This window comes from Canis aureus, chromosome 2 (genome assembly GCF_053574225.1).
Source record: "Canis aureus isolate CA01 chromosome 2, VMU_Caureus_v.1.0, whole genome shotgun sequence".
Taxonomy (NCBI): Eukaryota; Metazoa; Chordata; class Mammalia; order Carnivora; family Canidae; genus Canis; species Canis aureus.
The window spans coordinates 44,508,905-44,535,851 of record NC_135612.1 but is presented as its reverse complement, the minus strand read 5'-3'; the positions used below and the strand labels follow the sequence as shown (position 1 = coordinate 44,535,851).

The 26,947-nt window shown below is 41.7% G+C and overlaps 2 long non-coding RNA genes across 20 annotated transcripts in view; one reads left to right on the top strand and one right to left on the bottom strand.

The window, feature by feature from the left end:
• The window catches only part of LOC144297014 (uncharacterized), a 44,629-nt gene extending 41,252 nt beyond the window's left edge, over window positions 1–3,377 (bottom strand). For 3 of the 11 annotated variants that reach the window (XR_013364023.1, XR_013364026.1, XR_013364024.1), the window contains exons 1-2: window positions 2,952–3,374; window positions 2,281–2,458 (exon numbers count right to left, since the gene is read on the bottom strand). This is a non-coding gene — a long non-coding RNA (uncharacterized LOC144297014). Of the gene's footprint in view, window positions 1–2,280; window positions 2,459–2,951 lie in introns of all 11 variants that reach the window. The other 8 variants (XR_013364051.1, XR_013364056.1, XR_013364031.1 and 5 more) reach the window with 7 other exon arrangements.
• Window positions 970–26,667, top strand: LOC144296998 (uncharacterized). 9 transcript variants are annotated; one of them, XR_013364007.1, is made up of 6 exons: window positions 3,295–3,480; window positions 3,580–3,748; window positions 4,283–4,393; window positions 5,028–9,881; window positions 16,880–17,002; window positions 26,392–26,667. It is a non-coding gene; the product is annotated as an uncharacterized LOC144296998 (long non-coding RNA). The 9 variants fall into 9 exon arrangements; XR_013364006.1 differs by lacking the exon at window positions 26,392–26,667 and adding an exon at window positions 25,196–26,317; XR_013364008.1 differs by lacking the exon at window positions 26,392–26,667 and adding an exon at window positions 18,012–23,146.
• The last annotated feature ends 280 nt before the right edge of the window (window positions 26,668–26,947 follow it).

The window sequence follows — 26,947 nt, the reverse complement described above, 5'->3', positions numbered from 1 at the left end:
GCTTTTCTTGCCAACTCAGTGTCTGGTCAGCCCTGGCACCCTAGCCACCTCCCAGCTGCTGCCTCCACCTCGAAGGCTCTGCTCCCTGATGGCTCCTTTCCTTGGGCAAGTTCCAGCCAGTTGGTTCCTTGGTCACCTCTCTCCTTTCCCTTATCTCCCTGACCCTGGTCCCCCTAAGCAACTCTCCCTTCTCCCTCTCCGATCTCTTCTTTTGTATGCAATGATATTTTAAGTACAATTCTCTTCTCTTTGGTCCCCGTCTTGACTGTGGACTCTCTCAATTCTTTCTGCAATTGAGACCTCAGTCATTCGAGCTCCTTTTTCTTGCCCACCTCTGCCCAGAGTCCCAGGTTCGCCAGGGCTTCAGACTGGTCAAACAGCCCTCTGTTTGGACCTCTTTCTCAGAATCAGAAGGGATAGATAGATGAAGGCAGGAATGGCAGGGAGGGAGTGGGCCCCCTCTCCCCCTGGCTGTGCTCTGTCCTTCTATCTTCCCAGCTGAGGGAAGAACAAATTCCTTTCCCACCAGGCCCTGTTTCTGATGGCAAGAAAGCACCAGCCTGGTGATACTACAATGTCACCCCACCTTTCCCTGGTCCCTTCTGTGAGTCTCCAAGACTCCTCTCCACTGGCCATCAGTTGGGCCATCACCACCTTCTGGGGACCAGCCCATGGCTTCTGCCCTTTGACTGAAGATACTAAAGAGGCAACTTCCAGGCATCCCATCCCCTGTGAGCACTCACACACAACGTCTTGATTTGGGGGGCTTCCCTTCCCCAGTCCTATGGTGGTCTCAGGAAGTATCTGACTCTTGTCCACGATAAGCACATGTCACCCTCAGAACTCCTTACAAATTTTGGGTCTCTAGCATTTGGGGCATGTTCAATGGCTTCCTTGGTTCACCACTCTCACAGGACCATCAAGGTTCCAAGTAGTTTCCTTTCCCCAACAACAGTGCTGCTCAAGATCAAGACCCTGTTAACATGGGTGAGTGCATGGGTTTGTTCATTGGTTTTTTTAGAGTCAACTTCTGAGTGGGCAAAGAACATTCTAGCTTGCAACTTCTTTGCTGGTCATAGTGAACACTCCATCTTTTTTGATTCAGAGGATTCACCAGAGCATTTTTCTAATGTTCATTTTTTCTGGATGTGTGTATGTGTGTAGGTCGCAACTACAGGGCGTATAAACCCAAGCAATCAGCCCGGTCTTGCATTTCTGTTTCCGTTTCCAGCACGTCAGCATGTCCTTTTCTCACTATGGACAAAAGTACTTGAATACAGGAACTTTGTCTCATTCATCTTTGTATCTCCACTGCCTAGTAAAGCTCAACAAATATTTGATAAAGCAATGACCTTATGCATGAGTGAAACCCTGGACAAATTCCAGAGGATACTGGCAACAGGGAAATCAAAAAGGGAGTAAGTGACACCTCACCCTGGCCAGGACTTCACCCCTTTCCAAGATGTGTGGTTGTGGGGCATTGGAAGCTGGTTTATTTTACTGGGACAATCTTCTGAAGGGACTTTTCCACAAGAATCCTAGGTCTCAATCTGCAGGCGAGCACATGTGAGCATGCTCCAACAATAACACCAGAGTCAAAGCCCCCAAACCCTTGCCTGAAGAGAAATCCGATTCTAAATCTTTCTGCTCAGCTGGTGCTCACTAAGCTATGTAGAGAGCAATTTCATATCTTCTCTGAGATCACAACTCTTCCCCAGACTTGCTTCCAGTTTGCATGCCTGTTTATGGCCTGTCTCAACCCAGGGCGCCAGGCCTTTGAGGCAGCAGAGCCGGTGGATAGGAGCACCACTCGAGGTGCTCAAAAGTACCTCTCCCACTACCAGGGTGGAGGGAAGAAAAAGTGGCAGTTGTTCCCTTTGGGGTTTCCCTGAGCAGCCTGGAAGGGGCTCTTGTGGGGAGGGAGCATGCCTTGGTGCCCCTCTCTCTTGCCTATTCCCTAACATGTCTGGCTGGACCCACAAATCTTCAGATAGCCTTCCAGGAAGAGGCGGCTCACCATCCTCCTCAGCCTACGAGCCATTTCCAGGTCTTTCTCAGACCTGGATTCCCGTTGTGTGCCCTGGAGGGATAACTCAGGCTGGGGTGTGAGGGGTTCAGAAGGCCCCCTACCTAGCCTGCCTTGCCCCCTCCCCCATGGTTCCATACTGGATGCTTAACTGTCCACCATTAGAGGGGTGTTTCCTGGTCACTGATTACTGTTAAGCTGTTAATTTCTTTCTGGAAAGGATTCCCAGTTCCCATCTTTCCACCCCACCTTACCTGATTCTTTTCCTTTCCCTTGTTTTTGGGACTGGGCTTCCATGAGGGAGAGTTGGGAAGAGTTGGTGAGGGGACATAAGACAACAGAAGGGAACTTTTGGGCTTTCTGTTCTCCCCTGTGCAGCTCCCGCTGGCCCTTTTGCTCCCTGCTTCTGCCTGTCTTCTTCTCAGCAATAACCTGGGAAGGAAGAGGACCCCCGCAGGTGCCACTGACTCCCTCCGCACCCCCTGCCGGCCCTGCTCAGGGTGCTGCATCTGCACTTCAGCCCCCCTGTGCTGTCCCTGACCTCCCCCAGTCCTCCAACTTCCTTTCCTTCCCTCCCCTGCCCACCCTGCTCTTTGACTTCCTATCCTTTCCTTCCCTTTGGGTGTCACTGCCCCAACTTGCCAAGGGTTTCTGCTTTATCTCTAACTTTCTCTGACCCTCCACACACTCTGGAAACTTTGCCCTGGAGACTTTTCCATCTCTTGAAGGCTCTCTTTCACAAGAACTGGGGCGGGTGGAGGGAGGGCAGGGACAGCGGGCAAGCACAATTCGGCAGAACAGCCCCAATGTCTTTGCTGTCCCAGCTCTGCTCCCTTTGTCACTATGCCCAAGGCCTGAGCTCAGTGTCCTACTGTGGGGCATCTCCAGGGCCATCACCCTCGCCCACCTCCTAGCACTTGCAAACCTGCTCTGGTAGATGGCAGCCACCTGGTACAATATCTCTATATAGCTGTATATATTAGAATCTAGGAGCAGTTTTTTAAGGACCTATTCATTGAGAAGGTATATTTGTGCTGATTCCCAGGCCATCCAATAGGCTCTCTGGACCCTGTCTTTCCCCTAAGAAAGGTGGGAATCATGAATATCCTCCCTTCAGGTCAAGAAGCCTCTGCTTTCCTCAGGAGGGTGGGACAGTGAGTGAGGAAGGAACCTGTGGCCTCTCAAACTGCCAGCCCCTCCCCCACACCCAGTGACAGTTGCTCCAGTTGGGGTTTCCAGGGCAACCCTAAAGAGCTCTACAGGTACTTTGGCAGTTGGCCTGTAGAACATCCACTTCTCCCATGCAGTTCCTGAGTGCAGAACTCTCTAGAAGCAGGGACTTCTAAAATGACTCAACCCAGACTTTCTGTTAAGACCAGGCTGCTCTGCTCCTACTGAGCCCATGGAAACATATCTGAAACTTGCTGGATCCCTAGCTCCGTGTGGCAGCCTGGGTATTGGTGAAGGAAGGGCCTGTGGAGCTGCCCTGGCAGGGATTTCAGGGGGCCTGGGCAGGCTCCAGCCCTTGCCAAGAACCTCTCTTATCCTTCCAGGTGCTGCCGCATCTCAGATATACAATGCTCTACCATTAAGGATTCCTTCCCTGAATGAAGGCTTCTATTGAACTACCACTTCTTTGTGGGGAAGATGTACTCCAAGCTGCCAGCATTCTTTTGTCCTTTAAGACAACCTGTCAAGACCCCCTTCAGACCAGCAGCTGGGGTAAAGTTGGAGCACTGGGGAGTGGGGGAGGGAGCAGGTAAAGGCAGAGGAATACACCCAGTGCATCTGAGCAGGTTGGAAGAGCAGGAGAAAGCATCTGAAAACACACCCCAGATTGCCTAAATGGGCTTGGCGGGATACTCGCCTGAAGGTGTTACCTCCCCAGGTTGGCAAAGAGCCTCTTTTTTTTTTTTTTTAAGATTTTATTTATTCATGAGACACAGACACACACACACACACACACACACACACACACACACAGGGAGAGAGAGAGAGAATGAGGGAGGCAGACACAAGCAGAGGGAGAAGCAGGCTCCATGCAGGGAGCTCGACACAGGACTCGATCCGGGGACTCCAGGATCATGCCCTGGGCCAAAGGCAGGCGCTAAACTGCTGAGCCACCCAGGGGTCCCCAAAGAGCCTCTTCTAACAGTAAAGCTCCCCTTGCATGAAGTTGGCCCCCAAGGTCCCTGGCTCTAGGCAGGCTCCTGATACTGCAGGGACATCCTGATGCCTCTATTTTCTCCCCCGTAGACCCTCCAAGCAACAGTTCCCAGAAGCCATGACATGTCCCTGCAGCTGGGGGCCTTTTAGGGAGGGTCACAGAGGCCTCCTAAGCCCAGTATTGCCCATGGAGGAAGGAAGGTAGGTAGAGAGTTGAGTCAGCATCTTAAAAGCCAAACTTGAGTTTCTTTTCTTCCTTTCCTCTCCATTTCCTAAATCTGGAAGGCTGTTGCCTGGGGCAAAGGGAGGAATAGAGCAGGGCCAGGACAGAGTAGGGACAGAGGGACGGCCTGACTTGTTTCCTGCTGCTCTGAGGAACTGAGAGTGAGAGGAGACTTTTTGGGTGAGGCCACAAAGTATGGTCAGCCATTCCCTGCTTGACCTTCCTTTCTCTCCAGCCTCTGCCTTCTGGAAGCTTGCCCTGGCCCTCCCTTGTCCTAGGTGATCTCCTTGACTTTGGTTTTTATTTCTGCCTCTGAATATTTCTCCTGTTCCTTTGTCTCTTTGGTAGAAGCCATCTCTCGATAGCTTTTCCACCAGTATGGGTCACAGGGTTGTGAAGATGATGGAGTGCAGTGTCCATGGGATGGCCAAGTGGGCCTTGGCCAAACATTTCTATATCCCAATGTGCTCTTCGCATACTCTTTACCACGTGTGCCAGAAGCAAGAAAGTTCAGGAAGCATTGTTCCACCAACTTATTTTCTTCCCCTCCAACATCTGGATGTTTTGTGTCCTTTTCTGCCTCTTATCCTCCTCCTTTTCTTCTGTTCACAGAGAACGGTTGGACCCCAGGTCAAGGAAGGAGCCATGCAACTCAAAGGGGAGGGCTACTGATTCAGGTGACAATGAAGAGGAACACCTTGCTTCCCCTAACTATTGTCCCTTGGTGTCAGGGATCCCTGACCTGACAGTACCCCCACACCAAAGCTCCTCCATCAGTCATCACAAAGGAGGTGAAGAGTGTAGCATAGCGGTCCCATTTCCCTTCCCCTTTGCCATCTGGCCTTCAATTGGAAATGATAAGAATTCTCCAGATGGGAGATCATCACTTGGTCCCCAGGGAAGGTTTCAGCCCCTGCCAATGCCACATCCTCCTCCCCTACTTTTGAAGAAGTCCCAAGAAAGCCCCTTTCTCACCAGACTTTTGGTGTGAGATGTGAGCCCTGGAATGTTTTCTCCATGATGTGTGCTCATGGCCAACTCCATTCCATATATACTTGGTTTTTAATTCCAGGCTAAGGCTACATTCTCTTCAATGTCTTGATAGCTCTTTCTCTGCTCCTAGAGGGCAAGACACTGTTTCTCATACATTTCTGGATCCCTGGTGCTTAGCTCAGAACTTGGCATGCATGCTCAGCACATACTATTTTAAATAAAATGATTTCAAAATGGCATACATGAATGTTGAATTTCTTCTCTGAAGGCAGAGATAAGGGAAGCAGAATAAATCTTGATGTAATCCAATGTGCTCAGGAAGAATGATAAAGGGGTTGAGGAGATAGTGGGGCAGGTGGATGTGCATTCAGGTCGGGACTTATGGACTAGATTTGCCTACTGGGGTGGTGGTGGTGACACTCAGTTCTACACAAGGCCGATCTTGAGGGCACTTTGTGGATTCAGATTCAGGGGCTATTAAATAGATACTGAGGCAAACTACTTACTCTGAGTAGCAGTTGTTGCCAAAACACTGGAAAAAATCCCATCAGGCTCTGATCAAACGAATTCCTCGCTCTGCCTAAGCAAGGCTCAAGGCATTGTAGTGGAGATGCAACCAGGATTTAAGACATTTATCAACACACTTTCACTATGCACCCTCATCCTCTCTTATTCCATTTTCTAAAGAGAATATCTAGGCTGGGTTTCTAGTTCATGGCTTTAAAAGCTGGAATCTCAACTCTTTCTGGATCTCCAACTGCACAAGCTCCTGGGTGCAATTAAACTGTGGGGAAAATTATGTCTGCAGTGAAGGATCATACTGAAGGATGTGTGTGTGCGTGCGTGCATTCACGGGTGCGGTTTGTTGTTATACATCGATGTGTTGGGTCCAGCGCTCTCTAGACAAGTGTCACAATTATATCATTACATCTCTTGTCTCCACTCCTGGAGATTGCTCAGGACTTTGCTTTATTGATACGGCTCCACAGAGGAGGGTGTCGGCAAAGAGTAAATAGCGCATCTAAGCAGAGAAGGAGAGAGCACAGTGATGGATGAATGGTGACTGGCATGGAGGCCCACAAGGTCTGTGGGGTCAGCTCTTCTCTATCTTCCCAATACCAAGTCCCTCTTTTCTGCCCCCACTGTACTGGAAGTCAGACACTCACCCTTTCTCTAAACCTTCCAAGCCGACATCCCTACCACTGCCCACACTAACCCCAGACTGGTCTTTCTGGAACTCAAATATAATCAAATTACTCACAAAAAGCCCCATAAGACTTTCCATTGACCCCAGCTTATTGGCCTGCAAATCCAGGTTTTCTCTCACTCCTCTCCCCTCCTCTTTGGTCCCAACTGCACAGCACCACTCAGACTTCCTCAAAGCATACCTTCCGCTTCCCTGCCCTGACGTGCACTCTGCTGTTCCTTCTCCTCCACCCAGTGAGCTCTTAATCAGCTTCTAGTTCTGCTTCCAGTCTCATACCTCCTGTGTAGAATGGTTAGTCTTATGTATCAGCTTGGCTAGTTTTATGTATCAACTTGGTAAGCTACAGTACCTAGTTACTCAAACACTAACCTAGGTATTTCTGTGGCAGTATTTTGGAGATGTGGCTAACAGCTATCAATGGTTGACTTTTTAAAAATATTTTATTTTTTCATGAGAGAGAGAAAGAGATTGAGAGAGAGGCAGAGACATAGGTAAAGGGAGAAGCAGGTTTCCTGTGGGGAGCCTGATTCAGGACTTGATCCCAGGACCCCAGGATCATGCCCTGAGCCAAAGGCAGACGCTCAACTACTGAGCCACCCAGGTGCCCTCATTGGTTGACTTTAAATAAAGATTATCTCTGGTAATCTGGGTGTGCTTGGCCCAATCAAGTGAATGGCCTTAAGAATAAAATTGAGGTCTTCTAGAGGAAGACAAAATTCTGCCTCAAGTCTACAGCATCTACTCCTGCTCAAGACTGTTCAATCTGCTGGCCTGACCTAAAATTTAAGATTTTCCCAGCCAGACTCTGCAATCACATAAGCCAATTCCCTGAAATAATTCTCCTTATCTATCTATCTATCTATCTATCTATCTATCTATCTATCTATCTATCATCTATCTATCTATCTGTCATCTTACTGTTTCTACTTCTCTGGAGAAGCCAAACTAATTATCCCTTGCAAAATTGAGAAAGGCATCACCTGGATTCACTGGACACTTGATATATAAAATTCTTAAAAGACTTATTTTTAATTTTTTTCAATAGACTATAAGTGAGGAGATCCTACCTTATTTGTCTTAGTATCCCCTAAAAGTGTCTGCTAGATCATATTCTCTAAATATTTGCAGGGATGGCATAACAAGCATGGATTTTGTGGCTATTAGTCCATGAAGTCAGGGGTGAAAGAAGTATCACATTTTCTTTCCATCTGCCTCCCAGCACTCCCAGTGCTAGAATGCAGAATTGTTTTTTAGAATATTTTTTCTCATTCATAACTGGAGTTTTCTCCTTTTCAGAGTTGTGCAGGAATCCCTGGGTTTTAAGGAGCCCCAGACTATTGGGAGGAACCCTCAGGTCATTTGTCACAGGTCATTAGCTCGGGCAAATATTCTTTCTTCCATGTCTGTATTCCAATGCACATGGCCCCATGGGTGCTGCTGGTTTTGTGCCATGTTTGGGGCTGGCCCTGTGCCTGGGCTCCAGCCTCACTGGTGAACCCCACAGCCTCCCTTCTCAAAGGGCTATCCATCCCCATCACTGTGTTTCACCCCCCCCCCCCCAAGTAAGATCCATTGCTTTTTATCTCTTAACTGTCTAGAAAGAGCATCTTTCTCCTTTTGATCAGTTAAGATAACCCCTCTCTTTCTTTCTGTGGAATAAGGAGACATCTTTTCTATGTGGTTAGGCTTTTAAGAGAGTCAGAAGAGCTGCCAATTTTAAGTAGCTCCCTGCAAAAATCCCTCAAAGCAAAAAACCTCAAAGGGCCCAGAAAATCAAACACAACTTGTTTAACCAACTATTCTCACATAATTATCTGTCCATCTGTCCACTAAAATGTAACTTTCTAGAATACTAGCTGTAGAGAAATGGCAATGAGATCAAATGAATGTTTTTGTTCATTTATTCGCTCATATTTTCTAAATGTTTTATAATAACATGATAACTTTCATAAATCGAGAGACTCTTATTAAGCCAGAAGACCATGACATGGCCAAAGGGTTTCTAAAGTCAGAAAAAAGACTCAGGATCAAATTCTAGCTTTGCAATTTGCTTGCTCTATGACTCCCAAACCTCAATCAAACTTTTGTTTTCTGAACCAAATAAGCCAATGCATGTAAAGTTCTTGGTAGATGCTAGTATCTACTTCTTTAAGACAGTATCAGAGCTCTTATCCATGCAAGATTGTATCATCAGTAAAGGCCTGGTTCTTGTAGGAAGACAAACTAAAAGTTATTTGTTGAATTAATAACTGAATGAGGACCACAGGACCTTCTGTGTGAATATTTATGCATATTTCTTTTAAACACTCTCATTCTTCTTGAATTGTGTGACAAACTACATGGAGAGGCTTGAAGAAGCTAGTAGGATTTTCCCATACGACATGTCATGAGCCCAACAATACACACATTTTATCTCTATAATTCTGAGTCCATGGAAAAATTACATCTAAACCATGTACTTATGATTTGACATCTGTACCAGTGAGAGATGAAGATGTCTGACCACAACCTAAAACAAAACACCACCTGATAGTCCAAAGCACTGCCTGAGTGGCACATTCAGCCTAGCATAAGCACATACTCTGCTTTACATATCTTGAAGATGTGTGTCTTATTTATTGTGTATTGAATATTATTTATCTATTGCTGCACACACAGTTACCACAATCTTACCAAATTAAGACGACCTGCATTTATTACCTCACCATCTCTGTGGGTTGGGAATCTGGACATGGTTCAAGGTATCACAGGATTGTAGTGATGGTGTTGGCCAGACATGGCTACTGGAGAAGGTGTTGGCCAGAGCTCAGATACCTTTTGAGGCTCTCCTATAAAAAGATCCACCCTCAAGCTCATTATGAGAAGGATTCAGTTTCTTGCTCACTGCTGTTGGCTGGAGGCTGCCCTCAGTTTCTCACCTGATAGACCTCTCCATAAGAAGTCTTATTCCATGAAAACCCACAAGGAAAAGAGTTAATAGTCTGTAAGCAGGGTGGACGTTTCAATCCTATGTAGTGTTACTGGAGAGTTAACATCTTATCACATGCCCTGTACTCTATCGGTTAGAAACAAGCCACAGATCCTGTCCATACTTAAGGGGTGAGGATTACACAAGGGCATGCATGCCATAAGGTGGGATCATTGAAAACTGTCTAAGAATCTATCAGCCACAGTACCCAAAGGGATGGATCTGAAATTCACCTGTCATGGTCAAAAAGAGTTCATAAGAATTTGTACTCTGATCACAACCAAGTCATCAGGATATGGTAAGATCGGCTATGCTTACCCCATTTGCTTTTTCTGCTATGAGAATGTTGCTGAAAATATTGCCTTTATAACCATTCAGTGCTCCTTTCTTAGGTTCCATGGGATAACTACTTTGACATTTATGTCTTAAAGAACCCAACTTCTTGTGTAAACCAGAAATTTTTTCTTCTCAAATTAATGACAATTGATCATTTTTCACAAGATCTCCTAGTGGCTTACCTGTAATGATTACCTCTTATATTTATATTTTTTATATTTGTTTCCTTACCTGGGCTACATTTTTCTTATACAACTTTTTTTTCTAGCTGTGTCATTCTGTACATTCTTATTAGAAGTCACCCAAAAGAGGTGGAGTTTAAATAAGGAGGGCAGAGTTTGGATAGCCTTCTATCTCAAGGTTTAGCTTGGTCAAAACATGACAGAATCGAATTCCTGAACTTCTCACTGTCCACTGAATAAGATATCTGAATGTTCTATATTTTATGTATTCTTTTATTACCAATGAGTATCTTAACAGAAAAGCTTTTAAATGTAGTGATCCGATGGGTCACCTGCAACTCAATGTGCATAGCAGCAATGTACACCATAACCAAACTGTGGAAAGATCCAAGATGTTCATCAACAAATGAATGGGTGGTAAAGAAGAGGTGGTGGAATATTACTCAGCCATCAAAAAGGACAAAGGCCATTAAATCGATGTGGATGGAACTGAAGGTATTATGCTGAGAAATAAGTCAATCAGAGAAAGTCAGTTATCATATGGTTTCACTCATAAGTGGAATATAAGAAACAGCACAGAGCATCACAGGGTAAGGAAGGGAAAACTGAATGGGAAGTCATCAGAGATGGAGAAAAACCATGAGAGATTCTTAACTATGGGAAATTGAGAGTTGAAGAAGGAGAGATGGGTGAGGGGATGGGGTAAACGGATGACAGGCATTAAGGGGGGGCACATGATGTGTTGAGCACTGGGTATTATATGCAACTGATAAATCATTAAACACTACATCTGAAACAAAGTATGTACTTTATGTTGGTTAATTGAATTTAAATTTTTAAAAAGACTTTATAATATTTTGGAAAAAATCATTGAAGTGTGTACTAAGTTAAGCTTAATTTGTTTAATTGATTTAGTTGAAATAGGTTTTGGAGAGCAACTATTAACTGAGTTCTTAATTTGAACATGAAATACATGAAATCTTGTATGCTAAAAATATAGCATTCAACTTCAAAAACATAAATGAACATGAAATACAGACAAGATCTAAAAATGCAGCATTCATCTTCAAAAACTTATAAATGTTATACTAGAGGGCAGACTATAGATGATCCGAAGATGGATAATTACACAACTCCACTCTTAGGTTTTTTGGATAAGGTCATGAAAATATACCACGATATTGTATAATAGTCTTTAGCAGTGGATACGAAACACCAGGGGACCATAAAAACTGATTAGTTATTGGTTTATAGTTAGCAAAACTCTCAGAGTCACAGAAAATAATTGTAAGAGGTCTTAGTAAATTCAACACAGAGCATGGTGCATGTTTATCTCCTTACCAAGACTCTTAGCCTGAGATCTGTCTGTCATTTTAGACAAGTACTAATGACTACCTGAAATATAGCATTTCTTTCAATTCTGAATGATTGTGATAAACCATGATAGTATTAGCACTAGCTGTACTTTGTCATCAGTAGGAACCACTGATAAATTTATATCACTTTATAGTTGTACATATCTTAACAAACAGTTTATGCTCATCACTATTTCCAATCATGGTAGTTATTAAACCCATGGCTAACTCTTATTAATTAATGCATCAATAAAGAAACACATATTTGCTCTACCACACTTTAGAATTATATTTATGAAAATATATTTGAATAAAACCGATTTCCTCTATAATCCCATCTATTTTATTTATTTCTTTTGTACTTAGAAGATCATGCAGAGAAATGCATGGTCTTCACTAGATGCCAAAAGGGTAAGGTCCAAGAATGTTGAGAACTGCTTCAGGCTTAGACTGAGGGCACTGAGTCCCACAGATATCTCTCTGGACAGGATAGTTGGGGGGAGGGCTGGAATTCAGAGCAGCCCAGCTTGCAGGCAAGACAATGTTTTTAAATTGGGTCTTATAGAGAAAGAGGCAGCTTTGGGCACTAAAGTTGTGTAGAGAGGTTTACTCCTGGTCAATTCTGGTATTGAATACAAGCTCTGCTTTATGCCAAGTGGAATTCTTGCTTGGTTCTCTCTTTGTCCCCTGAGTTTTTATTTTAAAAACATTTCAAGCCAACATAAAAGTTACAATGATAGGACAATTGATACCTAGATAGTCTTCACTGAGATGTATGGATTATTAACATTTTCCTTAATTTGTATGTGCTCTTTCTCTTTCTAAATAATGTCTAATATGTAGTCCATGTTGTCATACCCCCAAATGTCCGAATAACGTCATTATTGTATTTGCAGCCTACCCACTGTGTCTGTTTTGAGTCCATGAGGATCTCTCTCACTCTGCTCTTTATCCTTGGTACTGCCCTTTCACCCCAGAAGTCTCTGATCCATAGGTTGTCTTCTCCTCATCACTCAAGGTCTGATCATCATGAATCCGGACACATCCCCTCCTCTGCCCCTTCTCTGGCCATTTCCAACAGCCTGAACCCTTCCACCCTACCTCTGGAACTCACAATCCATTGGCTGCAAAACTCTCTATGCTCTCACTTTCTTCTCAGCATGTTTGCTTTATTTTTTTATTTTTATTATTTTTTATTTTTTTAGCATGTTTGCTTTAGATCACAGGATCACAAATCGCCTACATCTTGAGTTTCTGTCAACCAGTAAGTAAGTAGTTCTTGAAAAAATGGCCTTAGATCTTTGAGCCTTTGTCCCACATTTCTTACAATGAGAATTTGTGACACTTAACAACTGTTGTACAGGATTGTTGACAAACAGAAAACACATGAAAGTATTTGAGACACTGTGAAGAAAGTGTGAACAGCTACTATTCTAATGTTTTTTTTAAATATTTTATTTATTTATTTGAGAGAGAGAGAGTGAGAGAGCACGAGTGAGGGGGGAGGACAGAGAGAGAGGGGGAGAAGCAGACTTCCCTGATGAACAGTGAGCCTGATATGGGGCACGATTCTAGGACCCTGAGATCATGACCTGAGCCAAAGGCAGACGTTTAACCAACTAAGCCACCCAGGCACACCTGCTATTCTAATTTTTATGTAGAGAGTTGAAGGTGAGGTTCAAGTTTCTCCATCATTTCCAGTGCTGAAGTCACTTTGGTGGCTGAATGACTAGATATCTTGAATCTGCCAGCAAGACAACTTCCCACGAAGACTCCAGGATTAGAATTCACTTGCTTCAGTAACACTGTGCAGCATTTGCAGCATTTACCTAATTATAAAATGAAGATCCCAACTGGGTAATTTCATTTAGAATTTGGAGGTTAGTGCTACTTTTCTTAGTTTTCCATTGTTGTAGAATCAGATTTGAATCCAGAGAAATAGTTTTATTTCTATAACTCTTTGAAGGGACTAACCCCAAGTCAGACCTCTAATTAGTAGTTTACAGATATTCATTATTAGTTTGTCTCTTCCCCGCCCCGCATTTCCATTCTCCTCCGTAAGAAAGCCATCATTACACAAAATGCCTAGATATTTTGCAACATTTGCTCCATCTATTCACGATGATCAGTTCAGACCAAAATGTAATTCCAGTTTAGCCAGCTTTAAGATGTACTTTATCTGAAACACCTGGGTGGTTGAGCGGTTGAGCGTCTCCCTTCGGCTCAGGGCGTGATCCTGGAGTTCAGGGATCAAGTCCCACATCGGGCTCCTGCATGGAGCCTCCTTCTCTCTCTGCTTCTGTCTCTGCTTCTCTCATGAAAGAAAAAAAAAAAAAAAAGAAAAAAGAAAAAGTGCTTTATCATCAGATGTATATATTATTATGTTTGATATCAGAATCTTAATAGTCTAATATTTTGCTAAGGGAGCAGGAATGGGGAAGGAAACTAACATTTCTGAGCCGCCTGTCATGTGCCATCTCGTTTAGGCACATTATCACCTTTACTCACTGCAAAGGCCTGGTGCAGCCTGTGGTATGGCCTGTTTTATGGATGAAAGTGGGGACAGGAAGTTTGAGATACTGGCTGAAGATTGTAGGGTCCTGCCCTCCACAGCTATCTACTCTGCCCTGCTGCCTTCAGGAAAATGACCAAGGGAGGAGGCTTCTCAGATTCTTTGTAACCCTGAGCAAAGAGGGTTTTATCCACTTCTCCACCAAACCATTCACATAAATTACATTTACCATACTGTAGGAAGCTTTTGTTTTGATCATGTAATCCAATAATGACCGGTACATGGGTTTTACCCTTAACTTTGGTCTCAGTTCATTTCATCAAACAGAATGATGACCCCAAGAAAATGAATGGTCTCCAGGGAGAAATTATTAAGATAAAATTAAAAGACACAAGGAAGCTCTTAAATATTGCCAGCATTTATAATTTATTATTGCCATGTTTATTCAATACTGGAAAAGTTCACAAGGTGATCTTCACTAAACATTGCAAATTTTTTGACCCCATCTACACCAAAGAAAATATAGGGTATGATATAAATTTAATCTCATATAATTAAACTGTATTAATTTTGCAAAACCAAAAAGGCTTTTAAACCTTCATTAATCATCCTTTTTGAAGAAAATAAGCAAGATTTATTTCTCGTTATGTTGTTACCTACTAATTAATGGGATGAATCAAATTTCCCTATTTCTTTAGATTTGCATGAGCTTAAAATACTCTTTTATCTACATTAGGTAGAATGTCAGAACTAGCTTTTGGATTATTTTAAAGCTTGGTAAGATCACAAGGCTTTCCTGAAAACATATCCTATCTTGACAATGCATTAAACCTTAAGAAAAGTTTAATTAACAAATGTCAGAATGTGTTTCTTCTAAAAAAGTGATATATTAACAATTTATTCCTATCTCCTGGGTCTAACAGCATCTTAACCCTTAAAGAAAAAAAAAGTCATATTTTACATCTTCACAGATTTATGTTAACTAAAATTTGATGTTTTTAAATTAAAGTATGTATAACCTATACATAAGAAATGGAAGTATCTTACAGCTTTGGTTCACTTTCAGATGTACATTGTCATTAATTTACAGACTATTAATTTACTGAGATTTTATCATTAGAGACTGATTCTAATTGCAAGTTTTTACACAGATCAGTTGTGGTTACAAAACTAGTTCAAGATATTGTGTAAAATCTCTGGACCTAATCTTTATCTTTGGGAAAATAAGTATAACTGTATTTCTTTATCCCTGCCTTACATGTTTCTGGACACAGCAGATGAAAAAGCATGTGTAGTTAGAGCTAATTTGGTGACTCTAAGGGGTCATACTAGAGGTTTATTTTTGTTTTGTTTGTATCTTTTTTTCCTCAAATGATGTACATGGGCAAAGCAGAAGAGCAGCAAGGGAAAATTAGCAAAAAAGTACAAATTAGCCGTATCTTCATGTTGTATCTTGTCTCATATCACATATCTTAAGCATTTTGGGTTTCCCTACAGTCTATTCTCTCTGCTTATATAGGTATACATTCAGATGTGTGGCTTTCGATGGTTCATATTTCACCTATCAAATTTACTTAATTGAATCCCTAGTATATATATATACAGTTAATTTCACTGTTATAAGTAAGGATACAATGATGATTTGTGTGAATATACCTCTAGACACATCTCTGATTATTCCCTTAAGTAAGATAGAGTCCTAAAAGTGAAGCAGCTGAGAGAAAGGGCATGGGTTTCTTTTTCTTCTTTCTTTCTTTCTTTCTTTCTTTCTTTCTTTCTTTCTTTCTTTCTTCTTTCTTTCTTCTTTCTTTCCTTTTCTTTTCTTTCTTCTTCTTCTTTTTCTTTCTTTCTTTCTTTCTTCCTTTCCTTTCCTTTTTTTTTTTTTTTTAGAATTTTACTGTGTATTTCCAAATTGCCCTCAAGAAAGATTTTTCCAATTTACACTATCACCAGCAATGGAGGAGTGTGCCGACTCCCTCCAAACTCTTGTCAACACCAGATATTTGCATTATTTTCAATCTTAATAAGACATCATTGTTATTATTAGGTATTTTTCAGTATCCCCAGTATCACTCTCCTCTCCTTCGTTCCTCTTTTTTCTTTTTTTTTTTCCCCCTTTTGTCTTTTCTCACCTGCTTGGGAACCTGTGAAACTGGAAACTGTCACTCTTTGAACTAGAATTCCTTTCTCTAGAGGCTCAAAAAGCTATTTCATAAAGAAATGTTGTTCAAGCTCTATAATTTCAAGCATCCCAATCACCACTGGCCTCTTGTAGGCCTCAGGCCCTACAAGGGTGTCTGGGCAGCCTAAGGAGAACATTAATCTATGCGGCGTTTGCTTTTTATTCCCTTTGGCAACCTATGCCTTTGGGATGTCTTTGAGATGTTTGATGCTTTTTGTAGCTGGAATTATTGATCAGGGGAGCAGAAAGAAGTGCTAGCCACGGCCAGGAGAGGTATTTCTACCTGAGCTTGCAGTCATTGTTGAAGCAGTCTGGGTATACCTGGTCTCAAAGGAAAAACTCAGCTGGAAAATCAGGATCATCTGGTGCTTAATGAATTAGGAAAAGTATTATGAGGCCCATTTGCATCATAAAGGAGTGGTTTGATTTTTTTTCAGCCTGTTCTGTTAATTTTTAAGTGCAACAGACAACATTTACTAGAATGTACTGGAAACACGCATTCTCTAAATCCCTTGTAGTACCAGTAATGCAATTCCCCACATTTGTTCAGATCTTCTCCTTCTGGGAAAATGGTAGGATTGAAGTTGGGATTTTGGGTTGGATAGGGGTTGTGTGACCATTGGCCCATTCACTGCGAATGGGGAGTGAAGAGATGACACAAACTACCTCCAGGCTGGAGCATCTAATTGTCTGGGTGTGACCTTCCAGCTTTCCTCCCCTCTGCCACAGGGACAAGAAACACTGCAAGTCCCCAGCGGGGGATGAGGAGGAGCAGAGCCTGCAGACAGCCGCAATAAGTGCAGCAGAGATCAGAAATCAACTTGCGTTGCTCTGGGATGCTGAGATTTGGGGGTAATCATTTTTTTAAAATTTATTTTATTTTATTTATTTTTTGGGGGTAATCATTTTTAACAATGGTTTGTTACTGCAGCATAACCTAACTGGTCCTGACTGCTCTATGTTGAATAATTTAACGATTTAATGATGGCTATAAACCTTATAAAAATAAAAGTCATCATTGATTGCAGGGAGAATTGAATTTTTGATTAAAGAAACATAAAAAGTCATTTTTAAAAGCTAAAATTGTTGAGGCAGTTCCCAGCTTTTATTGTTACTAGCAGCTTTTATACCCATCTCCTCTTCTACCCAAAGTAAAATTTGGTACACCAATTCAAAAATGAAAGAGAAAAAGTGATAACATGTATTGAGCACCTGCTAGGTGCCAGAAACAGTGCTAGGTAATGTACATGTTTTATTTTACTTAAGGCATAATAGTAACCATGGAAGGTAAATGACATTTCTATTTAAGAGAGGAAAATGGAGATGTCAGAAATTGAAAGGTTTGGCTTTGAACCCAGCTTGTTCCCCTTCTGCTGCTCTTTGTCATTTTTCCCTGCATGCAAATGGTTTTCTACTTTGATTGTTCACATATAGTTTTTAAAGATTTTATTTATTTATTCATAAGAGACACAGAGAGATGCAGAGACATAAGCAGAGAAAGAAGCAGGCTCCGTGCAGGAGCCTGATGTGCGACTCGATCCCGGACCCTGGGATCACACCCTGAGTCAAAGGCAGATGCTCAACCGCTGAGCCACCCATGTGTCCCAAGATTGTTTACATATTAATCCAGATATACAAAATAGACCATTACTCACATACTTGATCAATATGTAAACTTTTTTGATGTTGTTCTGGTGACAAAAGAGAAACTTGGTTCAATTTGTATCCAGAGACTTTGAATATATTGAGATTGCCAACACCATGAACCTTTTTGAGGTGAAGTTACATGGCACAAAAATGAAATGTTTCCAAGGGTCTTCTTTGTAAAAAAAAAAAGTATCTGTATTTTCTTTGACTTCAGGTGATACCATCTCAAGTTTATATTCAGCTCCTTATCCAGTTAAGCCCTTTGTTAAAGATCTCAAGGATTGACTTTGTTTTTGCAATAGTCGAAACAATGTTATATTTGCAAGCAGAGATAGCAGTCAGCATGGGGAATGTGCTCCTGGAAGCAGCACTGTTAGGGCATCCTTCCTGCTCTGAATGGTGGTTTAACCTCTCCGATGTACTTTTGGAAAAGAAGCAGCCAAAGGAGGAGAAAGAGAAAAAGAGAATCATTGTAGCTGAGTGAGGAAACTCTTTGTTGTAGAACAGGGAGTGCTTTTGGTACTCTTTGCCTAGCAACCTGGCATCTGCTCTTCTCCACCCAAAGGTATTCCTCCATGACACGTGTGGCCAAAACTTTATGGACACAGCACATCAAGCATACCAACCCTTAATTCTAAGCAACCAATCTCTTCAACGTCCTCTCAATACATCTTGGTTAAGTCTATCTCCATCTGTCTCGCATCACTCTTTCTCAAATCAGAAATACTAATAAGCACACATCTCCGTGCAGTATTTTCCAAATCACAAAGTTTGTCTTCCATCTTCATCATACAAGAGATCATTTTTCTGTCTTAATTGAGAATCCCGGAGGATAGGAAATTTGGGATCCCTACCTCTTCCTCACTAAAGTGCTTGCACATCTGCAAGATCTAGTGCAAGTCAAAACTCCTCCCAGAATCTTCTCTCCAGCTCCTCCCTCTACATTGTCCTTCCACTCCTCCCAGCTGGCAGCACTTGGTACCTTCTTCATCCACTGTTGGTCCCAGCATTCTTTTGGGCCTTTGGAAGAGTGTGAACTCGTGGAGAGAGACAGACTTTGGAGCCAGACAGAAGCGGAGTTTAAAGCACTGGCCCTCAACTGTGTTCCTTTGGACACGTTGTTTCACCTTCCTGCCCTGCGGTTTGTTCATCTATAACTGGAGATCAGAGATTCTACTCACATGGTTGTTACCCAGATGAAACGTCCTAATGCCCAATGGGAGGCTCAAAACCAACGGGCCTCTCTCTCTTCTTCCTACAGTCCCATGAAGCAGAGACCTCATCCCATATGACTTTTTTCGTCTTTCGTTCTCCCCAACATCCACAGAACACTGATCACATAGGGAGCACACGATCAGTAATCTTTGAATTGAATCATATAGAGGCCTGTCCACAGACACTGCCATGGAGAAAAAAAACAAAAACAAAAACAAAAAACAAAACTCCTCCATGGGGGCAGTCAGCATCCACACCTTGCTTGTCAATCAAAAGTGTCCTTTGAATCCAGATGCACTTTGATAGGGAGGAGTTACAACTCCTGATAGACATGGTTGTGTCTGAATCATGCCAGGTTCCAACAGCATGGGGAAAGTCTTAGAGGGGACCTGAAAACTGAGGTTTTCTTGATGTCTGTTAGTCCATGTGTGAAAAAACCATAGGTAATTTTATCTGGGGGAGGGGGGAGGGGAGAGAGGGAATCCGTCTTGTGGATTATACCAGTTGGTTAGGAAAGGGCTGGTTGAAAGGGAGAATATCCACTTATAATTAAGAAGCAAAATATGTTTCCTGCTGCTGCCTTGAGTTGCTTTTTTTTTTCCTTTCCTTTTGTTTTTGTGTTTTCCATTTCCCTATTGGTTTTAATTAATTCTGCCCTAGATTCATGAGCTTTGTGAACCTGGAGAATTTTTTTTTAATTTAAATAAATAAAAAGATCCTGCAAGTTTTCCCAGACCACCAGGCTTTAATATTAAATTACTGTTTTCTGGCAGGATCATCTGCAAAACTCTGATTTTGTTTCTTTCTCTGTTCCCATCCTGATAATTGTGGCTGAATTCCCTTGTCTTTAATATGCCATATATTCTCCACCTGGCAAAGGATTCAGACAGATACAGATAATAAATACCCTGTAGACATACAGACAGAGAAACTGCTGTAATTGCTTTCATAATGACTCTGAGACATCAAAGGGAGGCAAATAATGGTATTTAACACTGTTTCCATTCTTTAGCTGAAATGTAATTTTATAGAGTTATTGTCAGGCGGTACGGTGAGCGTACAAGTACAACTGTCATATTCAGCTCATATTAATTAGCTGCCCACGAGAGGGCCAGGCGAGTAATGGCAAAGTTCTCCTCATTTCAGATGGTCTGATATTCAGACAGAACCATAAGTACAATAGCTTGATTAACATAGTTGCTTAGATCAGGTTTTCCCTGGGAGTGTGTCAATTGGCATTTTGAAGAATCAATTAATTAGCACTCCAAATAATCCATTCTTGGGTTAATGAAAGTGTTTTGTACAGCTGCAAAAAATTACATGAAGAAAAACTAAACCTTTCCAAAGTGGCAATGAAAAAGATTTATCTCGGTAAAGTGTATTGTCCATTTCAAAATGCCACCGAAAATGTGTTTCCTTTGAAAGCCATGGAATTGATGTGTACAGTTTTAAGCCATGGTGGGTACATTTAGGTGTAGAATAAGGCAAGTGGTGGGTGCTACAGTGGCAGGGAAATTAGAACTTTTATTTTCACTATTTTGCCTTGTAATCGTGTTACTTAATTAGGGTAAGTCATGGCCAACTTTTTGCATACCATTATCTACTATTTTAGACAATTACTCTTCGATGGCAATATGCTTATTAACATTTTTTAAATGCCAGTATCACGCAGATACTCCTGCTTTTCAAAGTTGGAGATTGAATTCTCAGACATATGAGAATTACAACTTAAAGAAGCAAATTTACTTTTAACCAAAGCTGTTTAACTTGGAGATATAATGCATTCTTTACAATGAGGTTTGAATTATCAGAAAACCAACTGTGAATATCTCAGACACCTTTGCCATCATTAATATGTTACTTCTGGCACACCTTATCAATTCCCTCTTCTGCTTAACGAAAGCGTTAATTCTGTCTTCTTTTCTAGCTCTCTTGGGATCCAAATTTAAAGTACTTAGTTTTGTGGAACCCCATTCTTATCTCTGAAGTTATCTTAATCAAGCTTATAATAATGAATAAAATAGTTTATTTGGTGATGTAGCTCTCCCTCCAGCTTCCAAAACTTGGCATAAAGTAGAGATGGTATTTATATACTTTTCCTTCAGGAAATTCTATCTTTATCAACATCCCTGACATAAGTTACTTTTAAATCATCATGAAAGCCCTTTAAGTGGGAGCACCTAGGTGGCTCAGCAGTTGAGCCTCTTCCTCTGCCTCAGGGCATGATCCCAGGGTCCTGGGGATCAAGTCCTACAACCGGCTCCCCTCAAGCAACCTGCTTCTCCTCCTATGTCTCTGCCTCTCTCTCTGTGCCTCTCATGAATAAATAAATGAAACCTTTTTTAAAAAAACCCTTCAAATGAAAGGTATAAAATCAATATTTGTAATTTAACAAGTAAAGTGAGTAGTAACATCAACTGAACATTATTTGGAATTAAAGTATAAATGTAATTATTTGTATGTATGTGTGGCTTTTATAATGTTTAAAATGTGATTTCTTGTTAAGTAAGTAATAAGTCACTTTCCAGTTCAGTCTCATTCATGGGATATGATTAATGCTTTAGGTAAAAATCAGCATCTTAAAAACGGACCAAAATAGGTATTTTACTAATATGAGATGTGGATTGCTTTCCTTCCTATAGCTCATTTTAGTTATTACTAACTAACTACAATAACTAACATGTTGTATTTAGATGATGCTGAAGTACATTTTCTTGCTTATTATTTTTTTAAGATCTTATTTATTCATGAGAGACATAGAGAGAGAGGCAGAGACATAGGCAGAGGGAGAAACAGGCTCCCTGAGAGGAGCCCAATGCAGAACTTGATCCCAGGACCCTAGGATCACGACCTGGGTGGAAGGCAGATGCTCAACCACTGAGCCACCCAGGCACACCTATCTTCCTGCTTATTATATGGATGAGTATAAAGCCAGTTACATGGTAACAGTAGGTCTTAAAAGCTGACATATCTAGCATACCTCAACATGAAGAATATGCGGGGGAAAAAAGGTAAACACACACAAACACACATAAACACACACACACACACACACACACACTCACACAGAGAATGCAGTAGAAAGACGCTGCCCGTGTCTTCCTCTTAGGACAAATAATTTCCCCAAACTTAACTGTTGGCTTTCGAGGTTTAATGAAGCCAGTGATGTGAGTGATGGGAAAGCACCTTCCTCTCTTGTGTTGTCGAGGGACACATCCCACACCTTCTCATCCCTCTTCCTCCAGGGTGACAAAATGATGGGTAAAGGCTCATTTCTTAATACACTTGAACGGATGCTCAGGAGATTCAGCATCGCCTGTTTATTGCTTATTCTTTATTTTGAGCCGCTGCTCTTCGAAATGTAAAATGGCAAAGTATCGTCGTCACTGCTCACGATGGACTTCAGCCAGAAATGAGATCTATTGCTTATTTTGCTAATCAGCTCCTTCCATATCTGCATGCTCATTTTCTGATCGCTGATGAGGCGACAAGGTCATTGGACGCACAAGTACTTATTTAAAAACAGACACGAGAGTGAGATAGAGGTTAGTTGGGTCTATCAGAGCTGTCAATCAATTAATGAAAATTATTGAGCAAGGACACTGTGGGGGAAGTGAACAGAAGGAAGGAAAATGACCATGGAGACACAACATAGGGGAAACGACAGAACTGATAAACGTGCTCACGTGAGTGCTGAAAACAGACATGCTCACATCCCAAGTGAGAGACAGCTCCGAGAAACGCAAGGACTACCATCTCTGCCACTCCAAAGGCTCAAGGGCTGACAGCGCAGGGCTTTTGCCCAAAGGTATACTCGGAACAATGCCTTTCCTTAGGCATGCAGGAGCCAGGCGGAATGCCTGCTGAATATTTTATTAACGTGCCAAAGACCTGTGGCCAAGATTTCCAGGAATATAAAGATGCTATTATGCAGACCCAAATTTGTGGTAAACAGAGGCCGACAGAGTCCAAGCAGCCCCCTTTCTTCAGGGAGAGGGAGCATTAGATTCTTACCTGTATGACAGGCACAGATTGCAACACGGAGTGATACAAGAAGGGGCTTCAAAAAAAAAAAAAAAACCCTCTAAAGAGCCACCCTGTCACTACTGTACACCGTCCGCTGGCACTGGACAAGTGCACACCGTTTATCAGCACAAAGAAGAAAGAATTCACAACTTGATCCTTGGGGGGCTGGGGTAGGGGCGGTGGGAGGGCGGGCAGAATGGGGAAAATAAATACACAAATGTGAGGAATGCGGGGAGAAACATTGCCAATATGCTTGTGTGAATGAAAGATAGTGAGGGAGAAAAAGGGAAAGGCTGCAAAGTCAAAAACGGGGAGATACTGACACCAAATCTCTGCAAAGCGTTCAAAATTCTCCAGCTGCCACGCTTTTAATTTGCTACCATTCTAATTAAAATGCAAATTAAATTTATAATTAGCATCAGCGCTTTCTAAAGAAACCTTCTTGTACGCTGCACAAACATATGGGACGATGCTGTGGTGTAAAGTTTGTAAAACAGAAGTAATGGCAGAAAGGGGGGGGGGTGCGCTCCTTTTCCCTGGGAAATAAGTTTTATGCAGAGGCAGGCTGGCTTAAGGGGATGGCCACGTTTCTCGGAGGTGGATGCAAGTGGGTGAAATTGTCCCATTGTAACAAAAGGATTGCTGAATGTGGAAGATCGGCCGGCCGGGGTGTGACTTTGTGTTGAATCAGGTGTCAAGGGTTACCCCGCATGTCATCGGGATTGTATAGGAGATGCCAAAAGGCAAAAGGGGTCAAAGCTTCTAATCAAAAAGTCTATGGCCAAAATTAACCGCTGCTTGCTTCCAGATAATTAATTTAAAAATTGATGGGGAACGAAGTACCCAAATTACCTCATGATTCGCACATGTATCATGTTTTCAAAGTAAACTCTCTTCCCAACTTGTTCTTCAAAGCTGAGGGGCGGGTGGAGTTCTGAGACAGATGTCAACCAGAGTGGGCATTTAGGTGGCACTTAATTTTCTGAGGTGTGAGCTGAATCTGCAGGCTTGAGCACTATCATACATAAATATACAGATCTGGTATTTCTGATATTTTTCTTCAGAATAGGATTGTGTTCAGTGAGGCTCATGGAGCAGAGAAACCTGGAGCTTGTATCTATAGTAGAAGAAAAAATACCCCACTACAAAATCACCTTTACCTTGGCTGTATTTTGGTTCAGGGGAATCTTTATGAATTAAAAATATAAATAAAAACCTGCGATCCTCGTGGTAATTGTGCTTTACTTTTCAGCGGAGGACACTACCTGCACACCTAACTGTCTTTAATATTCCAGGGATTCTCCTTTATCTATTAACCAGGCTCTCCATCAGATATTTTAAAATTTGAATGTAACGGGAATGAATATTTCATAGATGTGTGTTAAGCTGTTATTAAACTATAATGTAAAGTAGGATTGTAGGAATATTTTTATATGTCAAAAAGTCAATTAAAATGATAAGCCTGTAATATCACTATTGTGGCGCTGTACAAAACTGCATTTCATATGCACGGGAGGTTCTCAACCACCTAGCATTTGGGTGGGAGGCAGGACTGTTACATATTCAGAGGCCTGTGTACTTCAATTACATTAGTAACACTTAGGTCCATTTTCGGCAGAGATTAAATGGAGAGCTATGGGGGATAAATCTTACCTGACTTGATTTTTATTTAGTATTACAAAAAAACGGCATTAGGCATTCTTAAAGGTAGGTGCTTACCTAAATGCACTGCGGATTCATTTGGAAATAAATGTCAATCCCTAGGAGACTGAGATGCCTGTAATATAAAATCTCTAATGAGGATGCCACCCTTGACTTGAATAAAAGTGATGTGATGTCTGCTGGAGAAAAATAGCACACAAATCTGAAGAGGGGGAAGAAAGTTAAAGCTAATGTAGACCATAATAAAATAGTACTTAAAAAAATAGATTCCTATTCATACACTTTAAAAGAAAAAAAAAAGGCTTTGTGCGGGGGAGTATTCTTGGTTTCTGCTTACATACTTAAGAAGAAATATTTAGAAGCAGTCAGTTGAATTAGGTTAGAATGACTTACAAAAAAGTTAAATGCATTCCCAAACTGTCTTTGACCACTGATTCTTTCCTGGGCTATGGCCATTGTCAAAAACGGGATGTTAAAAGATGATCTGGTTGACAGGTTTGACATAACTCAATTAATCAAGACTTCACGGAAGAAAGAAAAATAATTCTACCCATACGGCGGTCTTCTTATATTCACAGAATCGAAGTTCCTTATTTTTTTTCCTGGTGCCTAAGAGGAATGCAGGCCCCCTAAATAAGTCTTCTGTGTGGGACAAAAGACTGAAAAACTGTGGCATAAAAGCATTTCTTTGTTTAATTTTTAATTGTTGTCCCTCTCTTATTCAGAAAATGAAGTCACCTTTGTGGTGGTTTCATGAACCGCTGGGTAATCAAAATTATTATGCCGCCACCTGTTGTCTGTTAATTATTCTGAGAAGATACTCATAAATCATAACACCGGACAATAAATCAAACTGTCAGTTCGCAGGTCAAAGGTGACCCATGAAAAGTTATAGGTCACCCACAGGGTGTGAAAGAGCAGGGTTTTAGAGCATCACTCATTGTCAAGCACTGTTGGGAGAAGTGCCATCGGAACAAAAGGAGAACTGGAGTACAGAAGAATTCCACTCAGGGGCTGGGCTCTGGCTGCCAGCATCAGTAGAGTCAAACCTACATTCCGCTTGGAATGACCCGCAAGGATCCCACCATGGCTTAGCTCAGACTTGCTGTCCCTTTGGAACCTTGTCACAAGGAGTGTCCCTTTTGGTAAAGTCTGAAGAGCTATGGGCTTCGAACATCATCTTCTCTTTCTCCCATGTCCTGAAGAATGCACTGGAGAAGTTGTTGTCTTGCTTCATTATTCATCAAGACAATCACAATATGTCAAACTGCCGTTGATTGGAGGATGCTTCGGAATGTCTTACTACCTAAATTAATTTGGTTTGGAATATGTTTTCCTTTTGGTGTGACAAGAACTTGAACTGCATTTAACATTTTCAACTCATTTATTTCCGGTCCCCTGTATTTAAAATAACATAATCGCTGGAAACCAGCGTGTGTTGATAGATATCCTTGATTTAAAACCTGGCTAGGGGTAAATTATTTCTGATGTGGTGGAAGCAACTTTAGGATGAGGCATAATAAAGACATAATGATAAGGCAGCTGGGACACAGAACTAATGTTCCAGTTGAGAGATGTACTGCCTGCTGTTTGAATTAAATTCTGTAAAATGGACAACATGCTTTCATTAAAAAATTCTTTCTAAAATACTAATTTTTTTCCTTTGTGATAATTTATTATTTTCTGCTCAGGTAACTGTGGCTTTTCTCATGAGGAGTAGGAGTGCCATCAGAGTATCAACTGGAGTCTGATTTTTTTTTTTGAAAGAATACACCACAGTTTCTGTTCAAATCATACATCTCAGAACTGACATGCAAAAAGATTGTACTCCAAAACAGAATCTGCTCCACCTTCCTCCTTCAATCTTCTATCACCTCATTTCAAGTTGAGGCAAGTGAGTCTCAGAACATAAACAATTTGTTAGGTAACATTAGAGGTCAAAGCATGTTCACTGATGCAACCTTAACCATGGATGCAAATTTATATACATGGGACAAAATACATGTTCTTCTAGGTTGCTGAAATAAATTTTGAGCAGTTACTTGCCCAGTTTCTTCTCTGAATAGAGTTGAGAGCTTCCTTTCATTTGACACAGATGCATTGAGGACCTGCTACAAGTCAGGTGATACATTCAGTACAGGTGACAGAGCCAGAAGAACACAAGCCCCTCCTAAAGTATAGAGTCCAGCAGATGACTCTGTCCAGCAGATCTCCTTGGTCTTTCCTTTGGGAAAAGTATAGGTTGAT